Source organism: Podarcis bocagei (genome assembly GCF_964188305.1).
Source record: "Podarcis bocagei genome assembly, chromosome: 12".
NCBI classification, from domain to species: domain Eukaryota; kingdom Metazoa; phylum Chordata; class Lepidosauria; order Squamata; family Lacertidae; genus Podarcis; species Podarcis bocagei.
Window position 1 is genome coordinate 20344638 of NC_138137.1, and position 24937 is coordinate 20369574.

General features: G+C 41.1%; 1 protein-coding gene across 2 annotated transcripts in view; it reads left to right on the top strand.

Moving 5' to 3' along the window:
* The window catches only part of ZNF385D (zinc finger protein 385D), a 560232-nt gene that overhangs the window by 21163 nt on the left and 514132 nt on the right, over window positions 1-24937 (top strand). The gene's annotated exons all lie outside the window — the stretch shown is intronic.

The following is a 24937-nucleotide window of genomic DNA, read 5'->3' on the forward strand; positions in this document are numbered from 1 at the left end:
GCTCGCGGCTTTGCTCAACCGAGGTAGCGATCGACTCTCAGCACCACGCCACCCTCCGTATCCTCTCCGCAGCCTTTAAAAAGGCTCTTCGTGAATCGGGGGGGGCGCTTAAGGTGCCCACCGAGTCTTCAGTCCGCAGGCTTCAGCGCCTGCGGTTTTTAAGGGTCCCCGCGTCGCCGGCGCGGCAAGACCCGTCCTCAGTTGAGCCGATTCCCTCCGCAGCTCGGAGGGAATCCGCCATTTCCAGATCGCGCCAACCCGGAAGTCCGTTGGGTTCTTCCTTTGTCCCAGCATACTGTTTGGGTGGTAGCATGTGTAAGGATCCAGCCCCTTCTCTAAAGCTTTCATGGTTTTCCTCTCCATTCCTGTAGCCTGTTCTTCATCATTGGAGATACCTCCAGCTCCCATGGAGTGGGCGGCCCCTGTCATGTGCAGCAGCCCCCGGCCCAGGGAACTCCGGCCCGCGCTTAGGCCTTGCAGGGCCTCGCACACCCGCAGTAACCTTGACACCAAGGCAACCCTCCGCGGATCATTCTTTAAACAAGAAAGGGAGTATTCAAGAGTGTTGGTCATAATGATCCACAACTTTTTTTAGCCCCTCACAGAAAAACATCAGAACTTTATTTATAACACCATTGTATTTCTAGGGTTTCTAAATCTTGTAATATTTGGCAAAGCAGCATCATTGATCGAAGCAGATAGCATTAATCTAAACTGCTTGCTGGCCCAGGAAAATCCAGATTCCTAAATCTGGCATCCACTCTCAATAAGATCCCTTTAAATCTATCTGAGTTCCCTCTAAGCCTCTTGTTGACTAGCTGGATGTGTGGGTGTCTGTATACACTAAAATAAATAAATACGTTTAGCATTCTGGGGGAAGGGAAGGGTCCCCCTCCCCCAACACCCATGTTTGTGATGATGATCATAGAATACTGTAATAGAATCATAGAATTATAGAGTTGGAAAACTGTGCTGCAATGCGTGGTTCTCGACTAATGAAACTGTGGTTTTTATTTTGCTGATAGCTGTTATATTTTTAGACCAGGGGTTTAACTGCTGAAAGCTGCCTCATATAATACATTTGTATTGGAAATGTGAGGTATACATTTTTATACAAATCAATAAATATCAGGACCAGAGTTGGCACCTGTGTTTCCTTGCAACATATTGTTCTACCTTTAGATTATTTCTTTCCTGGTGAGCATTAATGCTGATGCAACTTCTGGTACAGGTACAAGCAGTTCCTGATAATTAGTTAGTTGTACTTAACTGGCAGAAAACATTCTTAAAGGCCATCTTTTTAAATATTACTTCTCACAACTGAATCCAGGCAATAAAAAGAGGCCCTGGAAAAGAGTCAAATTTCACAGAAAGCCTTTAATGTGCCCAAGTTCTTCACTTCTTTGGTACTACTAGTCATGTCTTGACCGCATCAGAAATCAGGGCGTTGACACCAGCTTTTTAATTTTTAAGCTAAACCAAGTTGTGCATATCAATCTGTTCTTAATGCTCTCCTAGCTCTGTGTGGAGGGCAGGATCTGTGAATAAATTGTGCCTTCTTGAGAACACTTGAGAATTATTAACAAAAAGCAAATCCCTCCTTTCTCACAACTTTGCTACGTATTTTCACCTCCTCGCTGCATACTTTATGTCCTATACTTTATGGATCATCTTCAGTTCTCCAAGCTTTTACTTGTGCTTCTGTGTGTCCACACACACCAGGCTCAGCTTTCTGTAACACTCAAAGAATTCTATATGTGTGCCAACATGTTTTAAGAATTGAAATTGCAATGAACATATTTCATGTTAGGTGATACGCTTGAATCCTAACATTGAAGACTTTCCATGCTAAGCGAGCTTGATGTTTTGAAGAATAGTTGAAGGCTATGCCTTTTTTTCCTTTTACATTTTCTCCCGACACAAAGCCTGCCTTTTGTGGCAGAAGCGATCTTGCTGCTGCTTGGCTTCAGTCCAAACCAGTGTTTTCCTCTTTTTATCCAAAGCTGGAAAGTGTTCTGGGTTTGGAGACATGCTAAATATCTCTTATTATTAAATGCTCACACTTCAGAGCTGCTGCTATCCTCAGGTGAAAGGGAAGCCAAGATCTAGATGCTATTAACTGGCATTGGGGTGGGAGAAAGAGAATAAACCTATGCATCAGTGTCATGTGAGTTAATACCTTTTTAAAAGCTTGTGAGATGCTGTGGTGGAATTAAATGCTTAACAGTAATTCAAAAACGGCTTACAAAAATACAAGAATGTGGATAAGTGAGTATGGGTGAAATTATGCTCCTGGTGTATATGTGTGACACATGAGAGCACTTACCTGGAAATTTATTACCCAGCTCTGAGCAAACAAAGCATGACCTACATTTGACTAAAGTCAGCTGTCGCCTGTTAATCCTATGGGCTTCTTTTTATTAATGTCACAATTGCTAATGTGGTATAACATTGTCATTACTGAAGAACACAGTGGGATAAGCTGCAGCTGTTATTTCTCTTTCGATATCCACTAACTCATTAGCATCTGAATTTTGGGAAATACAATTAGTGGAGATTATGGAAGGCCGTTCACCTCCCTTTCTCTTTATATAAATTAATTTCCCCCCTAAATCTTGACAGTCTTCCATGTTCCATGTTCACTGAAATTTGACTTAAAATGAAACTTAAGAGTAGTATCTCTTAGGAAGAATAATGAAGCGTAAATATTACTACATTGTGGGGTTGATTATCCTCACCCCCAAGGCTATAAAGTGTCCTCTAATGTTCATACAGAAAGAGTAGAGGAAGTGTTATCAGTCTGACTTCTGAGGTATCCATTAACTATTGCATTTTAATTAAGAAATTATATTTCTATCAAAGCATTATTATTTTTTGGGGGGACCCATGCATTTAATACATTTTTTCAATGTCTAGGGGAGGATATGGGAGAAAACAAGGGGTAAGAGCCATCTTTCCCAGCTCACTTGACTTGGTAGAAGGTACGTGTGACACTTTTCCTTTGACATTAGTTATTTTTTTCTGAAAACACCTTCCTTAATTATTTAAATAAATTATAAAATAAGTGTTGAAGGTTTCTGAAGGAAAGCAAAAACATTCTAATAAAGCAATGATATTCTGGATAACAAAAGGATATTATGGATAAAGAGAAGAATACCTGTGAGTGTGATGCTTAAAATTTAATTTACCTTTTGACCCCAGAACATACTTACTTGAAAGGTGCTATAAGCAGAGAAAGAAGAATGACTTTTATTAAAAAAAGGTTGGTGCTGTCATAGTTGCTAACTATTGGAAGCAAAAAGTGCCAGTTAGGGAAGGAAAGTCGCGTTTTGGCTGTTGGTCACATTTGGATGGGTGAAGGGTGACAAATGATAAACATGGTCAGGAGAAGAAAAGCATAACTTGAAAGCAACTGGAGTCAGGTCTGGCGTCAGCATCCAGCAACTTGAGGTATCTGCTAGGTCCCACCCTTACTTTGGATCTTCGTTAAAAGTTTACCTGTAGGTGACAGCTAGTGGGCATTTTGGTTTCCCACAGTGCCCTGGAGTGATGCTTCATCAGAGGCTTTGTGGGGAATTAAATGGTCAGCCATTGGTCCCTATACAGCAGGGGTCCTCAGACTTTTTAAACAGGGGGCCAGTTCACTGGCCCTCAGACACTGTTGGGGGCTGGACTAAAAAGGTGCCAGAAACATGCTCTTTTTCATGTATTTTTAAAATTATTATAAAAAAAAACCTTGTTTCAAAATAATAGCCAGAACAGACACACAACAGGCGCTATCAGTAATAATATAAGTAACCTATACATCACCTTTATATTTCATTTCTTCTGGGTTATTTTTGATGTTGTTCCTCATGCATATGACTTTCTCTGCATTGAAGTTTATTTTCAAACTTGGGGAAGTCTGGGTGGAGAGCTTTATTTTAAAGATTAACCCACCACTACTTACATGGAGATTCCCTTGTACGATAAACTGTTGCAATTCAGACTTTCAGACTTCTCTTCTTGCTAATTCTATTTGCATATGTTGCCTGTGTTTTTGGTGCTTCCCTAACTTTTAAGGTTTCCAAGGCCGCCACATGGGACCTGCGTGTGCGTTAAGGTGGCAACTGGCCGGCGAGGTGCTGCTCCGGCGAGTACGGAGCTGGCCTGAAGGGAAGGGAGGAGGGTAAGGGGTGGCATGGAAGGGGTTCCTTCGCCGCCGTCCCGCCCTCCGGCAGCTTAAAGGGGCAGCGCGCCGTTATCAAGCAGCTGGTGGCGGCGGTAGCAACTGTGCTACCAGGGCTTTGTTACATGTGCACGGTTTTACCTCAGGGCTCTTCCTGCTCGGCCGCTTTCGAGCCTTGGGCCTTGCGGGAGGGACGGATCTGACCAGTGGGCCGTAGTTTGAGGACCCCTGCTATACCGTTTGCTTTGGCTGGAATAACTGGTAACAAAGTGTTGATGTTAACTATTCTTCTTTATTTATAGAGCATTGATTCAGATTATGGCGCTTTGGAAATGAAATATATTTCTAAGTCACTCTGCATCATGTTTGAAAATTGTTGCTCTCCGCCTGCTGAGCTGAAAAAATACTAAGAAATTGCTTCTCAACTTGAGTTGAACGTTATCTTTATTTCTATCTGTACAACTCTCATTTTTAACGTATTCTTTTTATTCTATGTATCTGAGGTTTATTATGACATATGTGTCTCTGTGTCATACATTATTGCTTTATTGGTTCTCAACTACATTTGAATCAGCTGTCACTGCCAGCCTGGGAGTTTTCATTTTGAATTTATCTCTGGAAAGTCTCTTATCTATGCCTAGTGCCTGTCTAATATTTTGAACAGCAGTTCTAAGCTCAAGGGGAGAATAACATGCTGAAGCCCCTATACAGACTGGATTCTATTAAATGCATACAGCACAAATTTTCCTTTTACCAGTTGGTGAGTTCATATTTGAGACAATGGGGAATCAGTATAAATATTGAAATTTGTTTTATTTTGTTTAATTAAAAAGGATGGGGAGCTAACTGACTAGGGAGGAAAAACTCAACCTGGCCTGCATCTCCCGTCACCGAAAAAAGTTATGCACTTTAGATGGCTGGACAAATTTTGTGCTTCACTCAGCCCCAGGACCTGCTCCCCCCGACAAAAAAACTGTGTCCCACCCTAGTTCATTATTTTTATTTCAAGAGTTGGCCATTCTAAAATCAGACAATGAGTCTGTGTTGAGTTCATTTTTGTGCAAATATGTCTCAGGTCAGTTTACTGTTTTGGGACTGCTGATTCTGTTTGCCTATAAAGAAGTTTTTAAATAAAAAATATGAATTAGTTCTATCACCACACTTTGAATATTCTTTTGTGTGGCTAACAGTACACATTGTATTAAGGCTCCCTTTGTTTATACCATTAAAAAAACAACCATTGCTGTATTATAACATTGATTTTAATTGTTCTTTAATAAGAACACTGAAGTTAGTCAACTCCTAAACATTTTATGTGATATATTTACTTTATAATAACCAAGGGCTTGCCACAAGGAGGAGCTAAAGTATCAGACTGAATTATTCTTACAGATGAATCTGGACATACATTTTTCCAGTGGGAAGATCTGTTTACATAATATGTGAGCACTTTGAACTAATCTCAGTACTGTGTGTGTGTATGTTTTCTTAAAAAATTGAGTGTGCTTAGTGTACACAGAAAGTTTAATTTTGTTACGGTGAACTCAGGAGTATTATACAATTTTTATAGTAGGGAATATACTATATTCTGTGTTGGCATTCCCAGGTACATGGCAGGTAGTAAATGTGGAATCACATAATTGTTATGAAAAGAACTTGAAGAATACAATCCTAAATCAAGAAGCTGGTAACCAAAACAGAGGAATAGCAAAAGTCAGGTGGATTGTACCAGCTAAGCTTTTGTGGGGAAGTTCTGCCATGTTGGTCTTCATGCTAATTGGCAGGATGGTGGTAAATTAGTATTTGCCCTGCTCCCCCAGAACCAAATCAGAGCTTCGCCCTGAGGTAATTTCAAGAAGATGAAAGTTTGTACTGTGTTTCAAATGGTTCCACCAATACTAGAATGGTTCAAGGGAGTGCTTTTTTCTGGGGGGGGGGATGCAGGTGTACACATACCCCTAGACATTTTGTGAATCTAAGTTTGGCCTCATTGAGGCGCAGTATTTCAATATGAATAGGAAAATGAGAGTACCCCTAAACATTTTTAAAAAGAAAAAAGTACTGTTTCAAGGAATGGCTTAGACAAGGACTGGGAGATCCAGAATGACATGCATTTCCCTATGTTCATCAGAGAAATGTTAGAGGGTATGGTATTTTTTATGAAGTAAATGAGTAAAAAAGGAAAACTAATAAATGCCACAATCGGACAATTGTTGATATCGACATCATACTTACAAGGAGCCAGACTATTCAGGCAACATATATATTCCAGGGAGATAACCTGGCCTCATAGCTTTACTTGAGAATAAAGTAGTATCACAGGACTGTGCCATTTTCTAGTGAATCTTCTAGAAGTCTTTTAGTTTACAGCTTACCGGTAAGTTTCAGATCCTGGATTCCAATGGATTTGTGCTTATTGGTGAGAACTTCAAGAAAGAGGAATAATTCAGGAGGACAGAAGTTTCTGGTCTCTCCTGCATTTGCTTTCGACGTTGGAGGAAGCAGACCTAACACAGACCATAAGTGAGCATCCACTATCTTGCCAAGTGTAACAGATGGACAGACGGCAACAGGGCAACACTTCTGCCGTTTCTCTCCCTCCTGATTGCTCTATTATACAGTCAGAAACTCAAGGAATTTGCATATATGTTAAATCACAGCCAAATTACTCAAAGGTGTTGCCACTCAGAGCTATTGTTCAACCATATCAGTGCTCTGTTCTGTGGTATATATATAACTCTGCTTACAGCACCAACATTTCAGAATATGTCCATTTCAGCTGAACAGCCACAGTTAATATAGATCATCTTTTAATATTTCACAATAGGTAGCAGTTAGAGACCTGGCTCCTTAATACTGCCGCTCTACGTTGGATTAAATTCCATTGAGTTCAGTGAGGTTTAGTCCCAGATATGCTTCCTTGGGTTTCCTTCTTTAGAGCGGTTTCCCAACCCCCAAACTTGAGATGACTGCTTTAGGATTCTTCAGTAGCAGATATGGACAGGGTTTCAAAGCTGCACCCATATTAAAAACATATCTTCTGGCTATTGCTTTGAATGTGTCATGTTTCTTCATGATTCTGCACATTTGTGCAGGTGTGTAGAGGAATATGCTGCTCACATTGGCCCTCCAGATGTTGCTGAACTACAACTCCCATCATCCCTGGATTTTGACTATGCTTGCTGGGGAGTTGTACTTCAGCAACATCTTGACCTGATAGCTCAGTTGGTAGAGCATGAGACTTGTAATTTCAGGGTTGTGGGTTTGAGCCCCATGTTGGGCAAAGGATTCCTGCGTTGTTGGAAGTTGGACTAGATGACCCTTGTAATCCCTTCAACTCTATGATTCTATGTGGTCTGGAGGGCCAATTTCCCCTTACACTAGGACAATTCAGTTGAAAGGGAAATCCCATTGGAGAAAGACAGGACTCCACAGCGCCATCTGGTGTTACAGTGTTATAACTCAAATAAAGCACATTTTCTCTACTAACATAGCTGAGTCCTAGCTCTAAAAGGACAGCCTTTTTCCTTTTTTTAAAAAAAGAGATATGCTTTCTTTTGTTCAGAATTATAGCATTATTCAAAACAACCAACCTTAACATGAATACAACTAATGAAGGCTCATATCCTAGGCATACTTCTTTGGGGTATGCCCCCATTGAAGAAGGTCAGATTTACTTCTGGGTAAACATGCACAATGCTTGGATATAACATTTCATTAATTGGGCAGTAGACCTGAAGTTTAGTTTTAACACCAGAGAAAATCTCTTAAAACGATAACGTCTTTGAAAGGCTGTTAATAGTTGCTTTCCTTCTCTAGAGCTCACTAAAGGAAATGCCACAATTATTTTCTTGCATTCACTGGAGGCAGCAGATCAAGGGAGGCGTTGGGCTACCCTTCAGCTTAATTAAGTAACCCTGCTTAGATCTCTCTTTGACTTTTTTGTGGGAGGGGGGGGGGAGGAGAGCCAAAGAACGCACTGTTTTGATTTTGTGCCTTTGTGCCACTGCCTGAATAAAATATAAATCAGAGTTCCCCTGTCACAATTCACTCCATTTCCAGGGAAATTTTCCTTTCTTTAATTAGGCACTGAGCCAGCATATCCATTCCAGGCCAATGCATGATAACCCAGCACCAGTATATCTATTGCAGGCCAGCTGGAAAAATTCTATTAGGTGCATTAGCATGTTTTATTTCTCGAGTATAAGGATTTCAGAATGAAACCTCCCTATGGGTCTTTTGGCAAGAGGGCAGTTTTCCTCTTCACACATTTTTGCCCTTTGGGGCAAGTTTTAATGGGAATGTAACATAATAATAATAATAATGCTTATATTATTTATATGCCACCCTACCGACTGGGTTGCCCCAGCCACTGTGGGTGGCTTCCAACAAATTATTAAAACACAAAAAAACCTTAAGAAACCTCCCTGCACAAGGCTGCCTTCAGATTTCTTCTAAAAGTCAGATAGTTGTTTATTTCCTTGACATCTGATGAGAAGGCGTTCCACAAGGTGGGCGCGACTACCAAGAAGGCCCTCTGCGTGGTTCCCTGTAACCTCACTTCTCGCAATGAGGGAACTGCCAGAAGGCCAGATCTCAGTGTCCGGGCTGAATGATTGGGGTGGAGACGCTTCTTCAGGTATACAGGCATACATACATTTCTCATGACATGTTTCTTATCATGATAGAATATGCTTGAGAGTCAGTGTGGTGTAGTGGATAAGAGCTGTAGTCTCGTAATCTGGGGAACCGGGTTCACTTCTCCGCTCCTCCACATGCAGCTGCTGGGTGACCTTGGGCTAGTCACACTTCTTTGAAGTCTCTCAGCCCCACTCATCTCACAGAGTGTTTGTTGTGGGGGAGGAAGGGAAAGGAGAATGTTAGCTGCTTTGAGACTCCTTAAAGGGAGTGAAAGGTGGGATATCAAATCCAAACTCGATTCTTCTTCTTCTTCTTGTCAGGAAAATGTACCATATTGATGTGCATGGAGGCCACACTTTCTCCGTAAAGCTGGCCTGTATCAAACCAGAGTGTGGCCTTTAATTGCTCTCTTACAGTACAGCAGCCTTAATTTAAGACGAGACCTTGGGAAGTGCATGGTACTTTGGGCAGTTTTAGGAAAAGCATCATGTGTCCTTCTGCACAGGTGCCTGTTACATGTTAGGGCTACAGACAGGCTTTGTGGGAGGCTTATAGCTGGACCAATATGGTAACGTTTCCAATAAACATTGTCTTGTTTGTGGCATGCGAGTTGAATGGGACTGGTCCTTTCTGGCCTGCCTAAGCTCTATTGAAACTCCTTCCAAGGTTTTCCACTATATAACCTACAAAACTCATTTGAAAGAAGCTTCTTTTTAGGTGGAAACAGCAGCTTAACATTACTGTGAAGCCGACTATCTAAAACATACATGGCATTCAGAGTGATGAGCACCACTGATGCCCCATGAACCTACTTATACAGATATTTTCCCAAGGAAGCCAATAAGTCTAGAATTTTTAAAGAGAGAATTTAATCATCTGCTATAGCAACTCTTAGTTACGGAGCTAAATTTAGATACTCCAATTTATGCCATTCCCACTTGACTTGCGCGCGGAGCTTGGGAGGTTACTTGAAAGATTGAATGTGAAAAGAGGAAAGTGAAAGCTAATTGAGAAAGGGAGTTCCATGTAAAATAATTGAAAGAGACATTTGTGAGCAAAGGCAGACAACAAATGATGCTGCGGGTGTGTTTTTAAGCCTTTTCTTTATCGACATTGATGGGGCTAAATAGGGTAGGATATTTTAATATGTAAATTACCAGTTTAAACAGATTACCCAGAGCTTTCTGTTTGGCCCAGGGGTACAAATACTTGGGGAAATACTTGGGGAAATTCCACTCAGAACATAAGATAAGCCTACCTAGATCAGACCAAAGCCTGTCTGGCCTTTTGTGATCTGGCTTCTTGTAATATGCTAACTAATGCCCATTCAAAGCTCAAAAAGCAGAACATGGTCAAAAGGTTCTCCCAGTGGTTTCCCACCAATTATTTTGATATTTAGAGGAGTGCTATCTCTAATCTTGGAGGTAGTATATTCCCGTCATGGCTTACAAGTCACCCATATAGCAAATGTAAAAGTATAAACCTTTAAATATGTAATATAGAAATACTTGCATGGGGCTTTCAGTGGTACCCCATCCAAGAAATTGATTGGACTACATCTACATAGCTTCATAAATACTGCAATATCAATTCTTGAACAGCTTGTAAGGTCCAAAGTGCATATATGAAACACAAATACTTTGACATATGTGGGTGTTCTGTACAGACAACGTAATTGTTTTTGTCCCCAGACACAATGAAGCTAACATTTGGCTGTCTTTCTCCCTTTAAAGCCATCTAAGCTAGGTTTTTGAGAATGCTGGAAAGAAATCAGTGCTGTCCAGCCTTCCACACTTCAAAGGAAGGGCAACAGTACCCATCCCCTCAAGGCCTCCTCTACGATGTAACAATGATTCTGTTTTATCATTTGAAGCTGTGATCTCAGCCAATAATAAGATATTGGTAACAACTCTTGCAGACATCAGAGTTTGCTTCCTTGTGTTCCTGACAGTCACAAGTGACTATTCATTGAATATGGGTGTGGGAAGCAACTGCTTGAAATACGCAGACTCTGACTCTATCAAACCTCTATAAGGCTGCACAGTATGTCGTATCAGGTCTTTTAGAAGATATACATGGAGTGTGTGTTTTCCACAATGGACAACATTTGTACAAATCAAATTTATTGTGATGTAATAACAACATGGCATCAGTGCAAATTAAATCTTTACAAGATGCTTGGTGGTTTTGTAATTGTGAGGTTTCGGGCAGTTTCATTTTTTAAGAAGGTATATATTTAATTCAGTATGCTTTTTGCTGCTCATGGTGCATGAGCATCTACAGTCCTAAGCCTCTGCTGGTTTTGAGAGTTGCAAGGGAAATCCATTTGGCCTTCTCCCCTCTAGTTCTGTCAAACTGTGTTACACTTAGACCTTTTCAGTGATGGGCAAACTCCCTTCATTCGGTTGGGAATTTGCATAGCAATTATGAAACTGGAGATTGTTCAGGGAAAGTTCCTTTAGCTCCCAAAGTAGAAAATCTGACAACTGTTTTGCTGTTTTAATGCTATTGTGTTATTGTCTATTTTAATTATGAATATGTTTAGTTCAGTGTTTGTGTAATTGTTTTCATGCTTTGCAAGCCACCTAAAAACTATTTTGCAATTAATTAGGATATAAATTAACAAAAACAACAACAACAACATTATTCTACTCCAACTTGCTTCCAGTCCTTTATCTTTCTGATCAAATATAGCTATACTAAAGACATTGTGTGTTCTGGAGAAACTTAATTTCCCAGGGTCCTTGGTAGCTGTATCAATGCTGTAGCAGCTTTCTAGGCCCAAGAATGTGGAGCTAAGGGCTTAAGAAATACAGTCTTCTTTTTTGCCACTGCTGCAGTTCCCAGGTAAATGGTGGCAGGAGAGACTGGAATCAATATTTCTGTGGCTCAGGTTATTATCTAAACCGGTGAATAACTATCAGGCAAATAGCATCTGGTTTGGAATACACACATGAATATCAAATTCGTATTCTAAATTGTATATATATGTGTTTTGGAGATACCACTAAGCTTTGCTTTTCTCTTACCTCCACACAGTGCTTGTGCCAAGCTATTTTGCTCCCTAGGTAAGGCTAGCTACTTCTTTAAAAAAATGGTTTTTAAAAACAGGTTGTAAAAAAAATGAAAAGCACAAAACTTGAAACTGCTACATTTATTTTACATTGGAAGAATAAGCAATACAACAGTCTTTGATTATGTTTCTCAAATACAAAAGAAAATGTTTTAGCACACAAATCATTTTGAATAACCTCGTGAACTGAAGTCTTAAAAAATTCAATTTCAGGCACACCAAAACCACACTTTCTGGGTATTTTCCTTTGCAAATTTTGTCACCAATTCCTTCAGGTCAAGTGCTGGTGCCTGGACATGTTCAGTTGATATAGTTGCCAAGTCAACTAGTGCCTTTTGCAACATTTTTGAGCATATGTAAATTTATAAAAGTTTGAGCTTTGAGAAACTGTGTTCACCACTGGCCTGATTCAGATGTAATGACAAAACATGGTTTATGGTTATGAGGATGAGCACTGGGCTCATGTTCTCAATTACACAATTACACAAACACTGAACTAAACATATTCATAATCATTTGCTTATGAGGAGGTAATTTAAAGCTTCCATTGTAGTTTGGAACAAACCACCATTTCCCATTTTGTCCAAATTTGGGAAATTCTGCTTTGCAAAAACCATAGCTAGTTAAGAAAGCAGACGATTGTACTATGATTTGACATTCTAGTTTTTAAACTGAATATCTGAAATAGAAATAGAAAGCTGCTCCAAACTATGAAAGAAAGGAAGAAATGAAGAAGTGTGTGAGTCTGAGGCACATACACAAAGGAGTGGGGAATGCACAAGCCCAATGCTTCCTGAAGCATGTTGTCATTGTTTGCTGAGAGATCTAAACATGACCACTCAGTCTGAGAAAGTGGTGTGACTAGTGATCTGATCTTATAGGTCACTGTTTTACAGTATTGGTGAATAATTGAGCACCAGTATTTTCTGCCAGTTCAATGCCAAATTTACAGTATGCCCCAGGCTAAATTGTGCTGTAGCAATGCTACTATGCAAAGGATAGCTTCGAAAATTTCAGTAGGCATAGAGAATGAGTAGGGCTTTCTCTGTGTTTCCCTCCAGGATTATCAAGTCTAAACACCTATATGCTTTAGCAGACAGCTTTCTTTTTACCGTTTTGACTAAAAATATAAATCTAATCATATATTTGTGGAAATGAATGTTTAGTTGGCACTTGTTCAAATTAAGAGAACTCTCAGAGTCCAAGAAGAATAATTTAAGGTGTCGGTTCAGTTTAGTGTTACGCTCCATCTCGCATTATAGCATTGTTAAAGCATGAAGCTGAAATTCTAACTTGCTGGTTTTATAGATCAGCAATGTATTATCAAGAGCATCCATTGGAGGACAGTAGAACACAGCAAATCAGGGGTGGCTACATATTGCTGATGTTCTAAAGGGTCTTTAAATCTGTTTTAATAATATTTTTCTTCTTCTGCATAGCAAGAGTCATGATCAGCATTGATCTTTATCCTCACATATGTGCCTTCCTCCTCCATCCCAGGTAATGTTATCCTGAGTGGTTAGGGATATCCTTACTGAATAGGAATAAGTTTTATTTTACTTATGACTTGCAAAGAATTCACCCAGGCACTAACCAAGCTGAGAGCAGCTTATATACATACCCGGACAAACACACCACATGTGTCCATAGACATTCATCTGGATTTCACTTTTGCAATGTGGAACTTGCTACTCATTTAACTTTTTCCAAATTTACATGTACAGTGGTACCTTGGGTTAAGAACTTAATTTGTTCTGGAGGTCTGTTCTTAACCCGAAGCACCACTTTAGCTAATGGGGCCTCCCGCTGCCACTGCACCACCGCTGCACGATTCCTGTTCTCATCCTGAAGCAAAGTTCTTAACCTGAGGTAATATTTCTGGGTTAGTGGAGTCTGTAACCTGAAGCATAGGTAACCTGAAGCGTATGTAACCCGAGGTACCACTGTATGCGGGTTTAGTTAGTGTTGCATAACCTTCTGTATTTTGAAAGTATTGGAAATTCCAATTTTTAGTGTTTGTGACATTAGTCTTTTATGAAGATCAGTAGAAGTATGAAGTAGTGTCCTGCCTCTCACCAAACCCACATAGACAGAGGTTTTTTATGTATAAGTAAGAAAGAGATTTTTATTCAGGCAAGTAACAGTACAGACCTGGCAGCAGACCCATTCAGGAATCATAGTTCAGGAGTTCAGGAATCAATCAAGATGTTCAGAACTGGATGGAAGCAATGCAGATGTCCCAACAGTTTCCACACCCCACTTGCCAAGCTTTTGAAGGTGAGGTGTGATGAATTCACTCATGAGACTCACTCACTTTGTGGGAATGTTGGGATTGAAAACACATGCTTTTCTGAGGTGGCCCTAAGTGGTGCCTGTTTCCAGGCAACAATATTGCACTCTCCTGTTCAAGCTTCTCATCATTTGCTTCCTCCTCCTAAGGTGCTTCCCCCCCCCCATGGCTGCCCACAACCTCCACTGAGACTTTCCACTTAGTTGGGAAGTTGGGGAAGGAGCTGGCATCCCTGCTCCCCCTTCTGAAACAGATGAAGTAAAGGAACAGTGGGGAGAGCTCTCTGTTCCAACCCTGGTTCCCACCAACCAGCACCCCCTATTTCCTCCTCCTCCTGTGTTGGGGCCTGACAACCCAAGCCCAATCTTGACAGAATTGTGGAGCTGATGACAAGTAGCACTGGATCCATAGTTTTCAAGTTGGTTTTCTGCATGAGCTTTTTGGAGGTAAAACTCAGTTCATCAGGTGCAGGCCTAGGTAGAAGCAAGCAAAGGAGGGGGAGAGTAGGCAGATAAAAAATGCATTTCCATTTAAACAGATACTCACAATATACGAGTGGTGATACGTGTAGCAGGCATAAATGGAGGACAACAACAAACTGTGTTTCTGTAATGTGCATAAAGCCGACAGTCTCTGTTCTAAGCAATCAAATATTGCTTAGAATTTTGGTTGACGCAATCAAAATTTAATTTGAGTTCCTTTTCTTCTATCTTATCATGTTCCATTTGTCTCCCTGAATTAAATTCCTGTGTCCATAGAATTAAAATATTCACTAAGAGGTTTCCAAATGTTGTTGACTTTCAGATCTATGCCTGTTCAGATCTATTTACCTTGAAGTCAGATGCACAGCTTATATACGCCTTGCACTGGGAGTTGTATGGAATTCCTTCCAGACTAAGATTAGACAGGCCTGCTCTGTGGTGAACTCTAGGTGCTTAACAAATACCTTTCTATTTCAACAAGCATTTTAAGGAAGTTTCTTGTTTTTATGATTAATTTTAATTGATCTTTTCCATGTTATGCTTTTTAATTTTTATGTGCACAGCTTAGAAGCTTTGATCATTAAACTGTATATAAGCAATTTTAATAATAATAATAATAATAATAATAATAATAATAATAGAAGTTAATAAGTTAGGCTCATTTGATACACACTTAATTCTCAATACAACATTAATTTACGTGGAAGTACCCTGGATGTGATGGCTTGCACAATTGGGATCACAAATAGTTGCTGCTTTTTTAAAGGGGCTTAGTAGCATTTGGCTTTGTGGAAAGGTGCGGTTCCTAACTCCAAATTAAATTAAGGCATGCACTCCTAACACCATTTATCTGGAGTTAAAGTCAATTGATTTATGTATGATTTGATTCTGCATTTGGATTACACTATACAGTGGTACCTCGGGTTGAGAACTTAATTCGTTCTGGAGGTCTGTTCTTAACCTGAAACAGTTCTTAACCTGAAGGACCACTTTAGCTAATGGGGCCTCCCACTGCTGCCACACAAATTCTGTTCTCATCCTGAAGTAAAGTTCTTAATCCAAGGTACTATTTCTGGGTTAGCGGAGTCTGTAACCTTAAGCGTCTGTAACCTAAAGCATCTGTAACCTGAGGTACCACTGTAATTGTCAACGGTAAGGGAGTTGCCTATACACAACCATAAGTTTCCCTCCAGTTACTTTTATGAGTGTAGGATTGTTTCCAAGAATTGGTTGTAGGTCTCATCCTTTTTTGTTTGTCTTTACCTTGCAACAAAAGTTGTTGTTGTTGTTGTTGCCATTGCCATTCACTACATGTGTAATTAGTAGCTATTGAGGATCAATTCAGATGGTCCAGAACTGAATGGTGGTTGCTTTATAGCTTATGTATGAGGCCTCTGCTGTATCTTAGCTGTCCTTATGGTGGTCTGCTTTTAGCTTGGTGGGTCACAAATTGTTTAGGCCTGTATTGATGATGTCCACCTCCCCACACTGTGACACGCTATTAGCTTTTAGGTGGCTTTCTCATGACTCAACAGTAATATTAATATACTCTTTTAGTTCCACTGGCTTCCCTCAGGTTTACTTCAATGAATATTCCAGGACTCATTTAACTTGAAATGGTTCAAATGGTTTAATGCAGCATTAAAGCCAGCACCTTCATTGTCTGCTATAACTTTCTTTTATGGACATTGAGTGCATAAGTACATTCAAGAAACAGTCCCTATTTTCATGTTTCAACATTGGAAGGTGTGCAATGGGCCACATGATCCCTTACAAGAATAATAAATTGTTAATGATTGGTCTCTGTTATTTAGTCAAGGGATTATCAGATATATTATAACTGATCTATTGAAAACAAGAAAATTAATCCACGACAATCTCCCCAATTTACAATGAAATCGCCCAGACTGGTAAGAACAAAAGTGATGCTGCTGCTCACGGCCAAAGTAAATGTTTCATGCAGAAGTTTGTAATATTATCCTGATTCCCCCCTTGGGAAACAGAAAAACAAATTCTGGAGAGAAAACTTGAGATTAGAGTAGCAGCAAAAGAAGGGGAAAAGGAGATGTGTTTAACCATTTATTGCCCTGCCCAGCAGCTTCCCTCTATTGAAATTTAAATGAGGGAAAATGTACAATTAAATCCCCGTGGAGAAAAAGCCATTGTGGGGAGGGGGCCTAATTGGAAAGGGAGAAAAGGAAAAGTGTTTCGTACCTCTGCAGCTTCTTGGAAGAAAATTGTGCCCTCAGAGTTTGACCTTCAGGCACTCTTACGTCATATGACATTACATAAACTATTGATTCAACTGCAAACTGTTAATGCTAATAATGAATCCTCTTTAAAGGGGTCCCTTTAGACTAGTATTTCCTGCAATCATTCTCAGGTCCCTCCAGAATGGTGTTTTGTTTTGTTTTGGTGGGTATATTCTGCAAATAGTGCATTTGCGGTGGATTTACACTAGGCTGTCCATATATAATTCTGCTTTATTAGTAGCTCTGTGATGCTTCTCCAGTATTTAACAAGATTATTGCTGTCTGGAGGGGCAGTCTTATACACAAAGAGCGGACTCCCCATGTGGAACATTTATGGTATAAAAGTTACAGGATTTCAAGGGGAGTTACAGGACATGCCCTTACTGGAATTGAAGCAGTATGTCCTCAAAAGCTTTGTAGGCACTTTTTGTATTGAAAGCAAGATAATATCTAACTGCCTCGATACCACCATTAATATAAATAACCATGAATGCATAATAAAACGATTTTTGAAGGGGCCCCTACTTGTTGGTTTCACTGATTTTTATACTTTAGTATGATGTAAAGCTCTGGCTTACTACATTATTTTCCCTTGGGGTTGACTATATTTGTTGACAGAGTCACTTAGTTACACAGAATATTATTTTGCACCCTTGCCTAGGAGCATGTTTTCAAATAATTGAAATGACAGCCCACCATTTGACCTGTGTGGAAGAGAGACGGCGCTAAGATTCTGAAGGTTTGCAAACAAATACATGAGCAAATACGTTGACACGCAAACTGTTAAATTAGTCCATACAATTGTGTTCAGTATTCTACATGGCCCTAGATGAGGATAATGCAATCCCTCCACTGGTCTGTGTAATTGCTCTGGGCTTGAGATGGTAATCCCATAAATCATTTCCAATCAGTATCACAACAAAATAAAACAGAATTTTTACAGTGTGATTCTAGGCATGAGTGACCTCGGAGGGACTTACTTCTGAGGAGGCATGCAAGGGATTGTACCGGAAACACTGTTGAAATACCAATTTATTTTATTATGATCCTGATTGACTATGATCAAAGTAACTGCCATGAGACTTGCTCCGAGGTGGGTGAGCTTAGAACCGTAGCCTTAGGACAGAGCTGGCCCAGTCATTGGGCAGAGTGAGGCCACTGCTTCAGGTGGCACGAGCCCCCCAGGTGGCACTCCTGTAAGTGCCCCACCTGTCCCACTGCCTTTGCCAGTACTGGACAAATGCTGCTGCCAGTGGTACCAATTTTGGGCAAGATCACACCCATTTTGTGAAAGAGCTTGCCTGAAATCAAGGTGCTCTTGCCTAAAATTGACAGGGTGCACAGTGGCAGCAGAGCGGGCAGTGTCGGCGATGGTGGTGGCAACAGCAGCAGGTGTGGTGGTGGTGGGAGAGGCGGCAGGACAGAGTAGCTCATCCCATTTCACCTCAAACAGCAAAACAGGATTCATTGCCTGTCTTAGGAGCTCTACAGATGTCACCCTGATCCAGTAAGAATGATCTGTACGAGGAACCAGGCTTCTACTTAGGGATTATGGTACTGAGAGCATGCATTGCATATGAAAGAGTCCAGGTTTGTTCAGTCCCAGGCATCCTCAGTTTGAAGCATCAGGTACCAGACGATGGGAAAGGCCTTTGACTAACAGAGGCTCTGGAAGAGCGGCTGCCAGTCAGAGTAGATACTACTGCTCTAGATGAACAAAAAAATCTGGCCTGGTACAAGGCAGCTTCATGAATCTCTGTATCAGGAGTGTGGAGGAAATTTCCTGTCATCCAACACTCAGAGGTATGCAGAATGGTGTACTGTGTGTCTCTAGTTTGAGGAGGGTCTTTATTTTCCCATCCATCCTGAACTGACAGTCCTGTCAAAAATGACAATGCTGCCTCTCTCTTTGGGTAGAGAATGTGTGTGAAGTTCCCTGGAGTGGCAGTATCCTTTGTATTTACTGATGGGAAAAAGAAGAAGAAGAAGAGTTTGGATTTGATATCCTGCTTTATCACTACTGAAGTGAAGGCCCAAGACAGGTGTTGATTATCATGTGAGCTGCGCACAGGTGGTCTGAAGCGAGCTACCACCATTCCTGTGGAACCTCCTTTTATTGAGACAAATATGCAAGCCAGGCAAATACATTTTTGGGCTGTGACCTTTACACATCTTCCGTCCCGAGATCGTGGGGTGGTACAAAGCTATTTTGGCACCTGTTCAACAGCGTCATTTTCCCCTTGCACAGTGTATGACAAATGGAGACAAAAGGTCTCTAAGGAAAAAGGTTACAGACAGGACACTGCTGACTGCTGAGACCGCAAAAGGTCAGACACAGGGAACGATGTTCTAGACAGCGTGTGGCTTGTCTGAGGCGGGGTTTTCCCTGCACCCCAGGGTCACGCGTGCAGGCAGACGTGGCTGCCTGCTGGTGGGGAGTGTGCTCCCTCCGGACCCCACTCCCCGCTCCGCGATATCCCTACAACTACCCTAAGGAGTCTCAAAGCGGCTCACAATCTCCTTTTCCCTTCCTCCCCCACAACAAACACTCTGTGAGGTGAGTGGGGCTGAGAGACTTCAAAGAAGTGTGAACTAGCCCAAGGTCACCCAGCAGCTGCATGTGGAGGAGCGGAGACGCGAACCCGGTTCCCCAGATTACGAGACTACTGCTCTTAACCACTACACCACACTGGCCACACCACAAGTGGCTACACCACTTCCCCACATGGGAAACTGAAGCTGAGGTGCAATGGTTTTTACAAGGCTACTTTAGGAACTTACAGTTGAGCAATGATTGGAAGCTAGGTTATACAAATGTGTACACATGCATGTACACACACGTCCTTGGATCTAGAGAGGCATGAGTCAAGGCCTGTGAGTATAATGGGGATTTCATTCCTCTTTCCCCCCATGCTACAGCCCTGTATTACTACAACTGAGGACCAGAGGACCCTTTGCAAAGCACACATGTGATGCAATCAGGGAGGAATGGGCAGAAATTAAGGACCGCTATCCATGTGCAAGCGAAAGTGCCTTCTGTTCTTTCAATGCCAGCAGTGGCCTTTTTAAAGCAGAGGCTTCCTAATGTTAAACATTGTAAAGCCATCATATATATTTTTGTTATGCATGAAGAGACAGTATAGCAGACACCCATGTATTTCTGTGTTTCCTCTTTTGTAGCTGTCAGACTTACCCAAATTTATGGAAGGTGCCATTCATCAAAATTAGGATTCAGCATGAACCCTAATGTATTTAAAGAGGTATATATATCGGCCATGCAACAATATTTTCTATTATTCTTTTCCTTGCGGATTTTTGAGTTTTTCCTATCTGTCTCATTGGAGATCTAGTTAGTAAGCTATATAAATAAGCACGGCATATAGGTTCATTAGATTGATAGGAAGAGACACCTTGTCACTTGTGAAAAGATCAGGTATATAAATGGAGCCAAATTAAGTCTAGCTACGGGCCAGTAAATTACAAAATAATTGACAGGAGTCTGGCCACATTTGTCTGCAGGCTCCTTCTATCAAAACCTGTGCAAATGACAAGAATTGTACCTATTTGTAAGAACTAGATCTGGACAATGCAGTTTCACCAAATGAATCGTAGTAACAGCAGCAACAACAATGAAGCCTTTGGCAGGGTATGCAATGAGTATTTCAATAAATAGTTAGGATTATATCTTGATTCACTGCAGATTGGGAGTGTGCTGTTAAGTTTGCTGTGTACACAAACCAGGTTTTTGTGATTATTGGATGCCCTTAACAAATATAAAAAGATTGCAAAGGAAGAGGCACGTTGGCAGGAAATTAAACTAGGGATATAATTTCTAGGCTGGGGGAATGCTCCTGAGCATGTTCCATTGACAAGGTTCTAGATGGAGAATTTTCTAGAAAAAACATCAAGTGCTCACACACAGCCTAAAATTTCTTTCTGACACTGCTGCTTAAATACCTTTCTGATCCTGATTTTTTTCTTATGCACAGACTGTACCTGTGTAACTATTCTTATCTCCTTTCTTCGAAGGGACCCCAAGCAGCACCCATGATTTTTTCAATTTTGTCCTCAGAACAACCCTTCAAGGTTGGTTAGATTGAGAGATGGTGACAGGCTGAAGGTTACCCAGTGAGCTTCTGGGCCAAGTGGGGATTTGAACTGTGGTTTCCTCAATCCTAGTTTAATATCGTTTCTGCTATTCCATACTGGCTCAGTCTTTCTCTATGAGGCAACTGCTGCATTTATCCTTATTCTGTGCCTACTTGACTAGCAACGACCTTATTCTGTGCCTACTTGACGAGCAACGACCATAAGCCGTTCACAGATTTGCCAAAATTGTAACCAATGTGCCATTTACTTTTCAGTATCAGTTGGGGACAGAAGACAACAGCCCTGGGTAAAGCTAATTCACCATAGACTAAATGCTACAAGATACAACATAGTGACGAGGAACCTAGAGCTGGTGGACCTAATCTATGCCATGCCCCTTCCCGACTCCCTGAACTGGGATGGGGTCTTCTCATCCCCATTGTGGTGTGCTGGGTGGGGAAGGGTTATATACATACACAGGTCTTCATAGGCGCCGACTCCATGGGGCTTGAGGGGGCTCGAGCCCCCTCAAAAAAATTTTTGGGGGGGCTCAGCCCCCCCAATAATCTCGGGCGGGCGCCCTTTCAGCAGAGCGCCGCCGCCGTCCCCCGCCGCCTCCTCCTCACCTGCTCCTTCGCCAGCCAGCCAGCCGCGCGCCCTAATCGGAGGCACTGCCGGAAATCCCGCGAGAACAGGGGAATCCCGACTGGCCACACCTCCCAGCCAGCCAATCGGCTGGCTGGGGGGGCGTGGCTTGCCCTATTTAGGGCCGGAGCCACTTTATTTGCATATTCATGAGCTTATTTATTATTCATGAGCTTTCCCGGCCCCCCCCCCATATTTTTTCTAAGTCCGCGTCCCTGCAGGTCTTCTAACAATCAGCAGCAAGGTTTAGTACCAAGCAAGGACTAGTCCCAACATTTCTCTTTGCTAGTACTGGTAGTGAAAAGTAGCTAAAAAATTAAGCATGTTTTGAATTCCATATATTTGGTGGAGGTGATCTGAGTTTATTCCACCTTCTGTGTGATATACCTCTTGGGCTTCCCAGGCACTCTTCTGTTTAGGTAATAACATTTGGAACACATGTTGGTAGATCGACGTCAGCAAAAAAAGTTACAATAGAAATGGGGCCCTGGTTTATTTCCGTAAAACAAAAACTCATTCAGAGAGTTAGAGCTGCGCTTTGGAGTCTGACCGTGTGAACTTTCTCTGTTCCAGCAAAGAATTGTGAAAGTTAAACCTTTCTTTACCTCTGAAGATATAGAATCCTGTGAGCTTACATCAAAACCGTTCTATCAGTTTTTGGTGTGCTTCTTACAAAGTTCAATATACCAGAAATCAGTTTGACAGACCCATCGGATAAGATCACATCATCTCAGCGATATTAAGAGCTTAGGGCATTATATTTCTCCAGCTGTTACTTCCAGATAGCAGGAAACTGATTAGTTAAGCTCCCTTTGATTTTTCTTTTACCTTATCTGTATGCTATGATGGAGGTACTTACTGGTCAATTTGCATAGGCATATTGGAGAGCATAAACGTGACTTTTCCCTTCCTATAATTGCCCTTAGTATTGCAGGTATTTGGGGATTTCAGGCTGCAGTCCTATACCCATCTACCCAGAAGCTAACCCTGTTGAATGCAGTGGGACTTAGGTTGAGTAGACATGTATAGGATTGTGCTGTCAACAGCAGAATTTTGATTCTAAACTATTTTAGATTAAGAAATTAAACATGAAATGAAGGCTAAAGTGTTGCCTGGCATATCTACATTTCCTGAAATTTAATATTTCCCTATCTATTAATCTGTTTATGAATTGGCAGAGGAGCTGCATAGCCCTGGCAGGGATACAAAAACATTCACTGTTAAATATTTGCTTGAGTGCAGTGAATCAATCTGTATTGCCCAGATGTTGTTCATTCTTTAAACAATAATTTCCAATTTCACCCTATCTGCACAGAGATTAATTTTCCCACATAGGTACATATATTTATGGCTGCAACAGTAACCCACCAATATATTGTTCTATTTAATGGCACCTTCACAAAAGTTGTAATCCAAAAGCATTAATATTGTGGTGGTTGGCCATTAATTTCACTGGAATGTGGACTATTTCCAAATTCTTATCAAAAGTAAATGAAAACTGATGGCATGGGGAAATGTGTATGGTATCCCTCTGGATTGCCTTGTGGCAGGTGATACTGGGATTATTGTTGTACAGTGGCTCCAGTCTTTCCTGAGGTATAATTCTGGACATTCATCAAATGCAGAGGTTTGAACTTGATGACCCCACCAACTCTACGATTCTATGATTTTAAGTCATGTGATTTGGGCATGTCCGTGATACATTTTTCTTGGTCTGATGTTATCTCAATTTTTGTATTGATGAGATCCTTGACGTTTGCAGTTTGTCATGTACTTTTAAATTACGTTCTTGTAGTATGGGGGTTAACAGCAGGAGAACAAAAGTAGATTTTGTGAGCCCTTATGGTTGCTAAGAGACCTACACTTCGAGCTTGGATAGATATAAAACCCATCACCTATTGCACAATGCTCTGAGGATCTCACCGCCGACATTCAAACACATTTCTTATTACTACCAATTTTGGGTGGATACCTGTTTGCATGTTTAGGTGACTAATATCAATTTATAAGTTTAAATTAAGATGAATGCATTGATAGTTATTGTATTCATAATGGGAGATGATGGTTTTTTAAATTCATTTTTACTCTCCATTTTTCTTTTTTTTGGTTAAATTTGTTATTTAAAAACCCAATAAAAATGATGATGTCCTCATTTGAGGACCCATTGAAAATGTTTTAAAACAGCAGTCCCCAGCCTGGTGCCCTCCAAATAATATTGTCAAGAGTTGTACAACCCTCATTGGCCATGTTAGCTGATGGGAATTGGTGTCCCAACAACATCTTGGAGGGGTCAAGTTTTGGAAGAGTTTCTTAAAACAGTACACCACCACATCCTCTCTTTATTTGTAATCATTCTTTTATCACATTTCACAACTGCTGTTACCTGGTATGAACAAAACATTCTACAGGGACATAAAAAAGCATTTATCTTAATTGACAGGTTTACTGCTGTACCACGGTAGGGCTCAGCTTTTATCTCGGCTATTAATCAGCATAACTAAACCAAAGCAGTTGTAATTTATGACAACATGCACTCTGACTATTCCTATTTACAAGAGGCAGTTCCTGTTTCCTGATAAGTGGCCTGATAAATTGCTGTCCTGTTTTGGCCAGTTAGGGATGCCTTGTTCCTAATGCTGTCAGGGTGAGCTGCTGGGGCTATAACTTCAAGTCTCCTTCCTTAGGCTTTCAATAAGTTGAACTGAGCTGGTGGATGAGTGGCTGCATCTTGTCTCCAGTGCCCTGAAAGTAAACACATCCCTATGGGCCTTAAAATGCCATGCAATGCCCAGCCTACCTTCCCATATGCACTTCAGATGTGAACTTTGAGCTGTAGATAACTGGTTAGATCCGGAGTAGGATGGTCACACTTAGGTTCTGTTGAATCAGTTCAACTCATTTAAGTCTCATTTATGTCAGTGGTTCCAAAGTGTGGTTCCGGATCCAACCCAATATTTTCTGGGACACTGATACATATCAGATATGTCAAAACAAAGAAACCAACGTTCTCGTGGCTTTGGGTCTGAAATCACATTTTTGAATCTGGGTTGCAAGCCACAGTATCCAAGTTTGTCCATCCACCTAGGGAATCTTCAGATTGGCTGTTTCCTGCTTCTCTTGGTGGAAGACTTTGCTGGACTTCTGTGAGCAGAAGGACATGAAGTGATACAATCCATAGTTTATATCTTGATTGTGCTGCTTTTTAAAAAAATAGGTTTGGATAAAATAGATCTGGCACTGCATGGGCATTGCTGACAGCGCAGCTCTTAGAGCAGGGGTAGGCAACCTAAGGCCCGT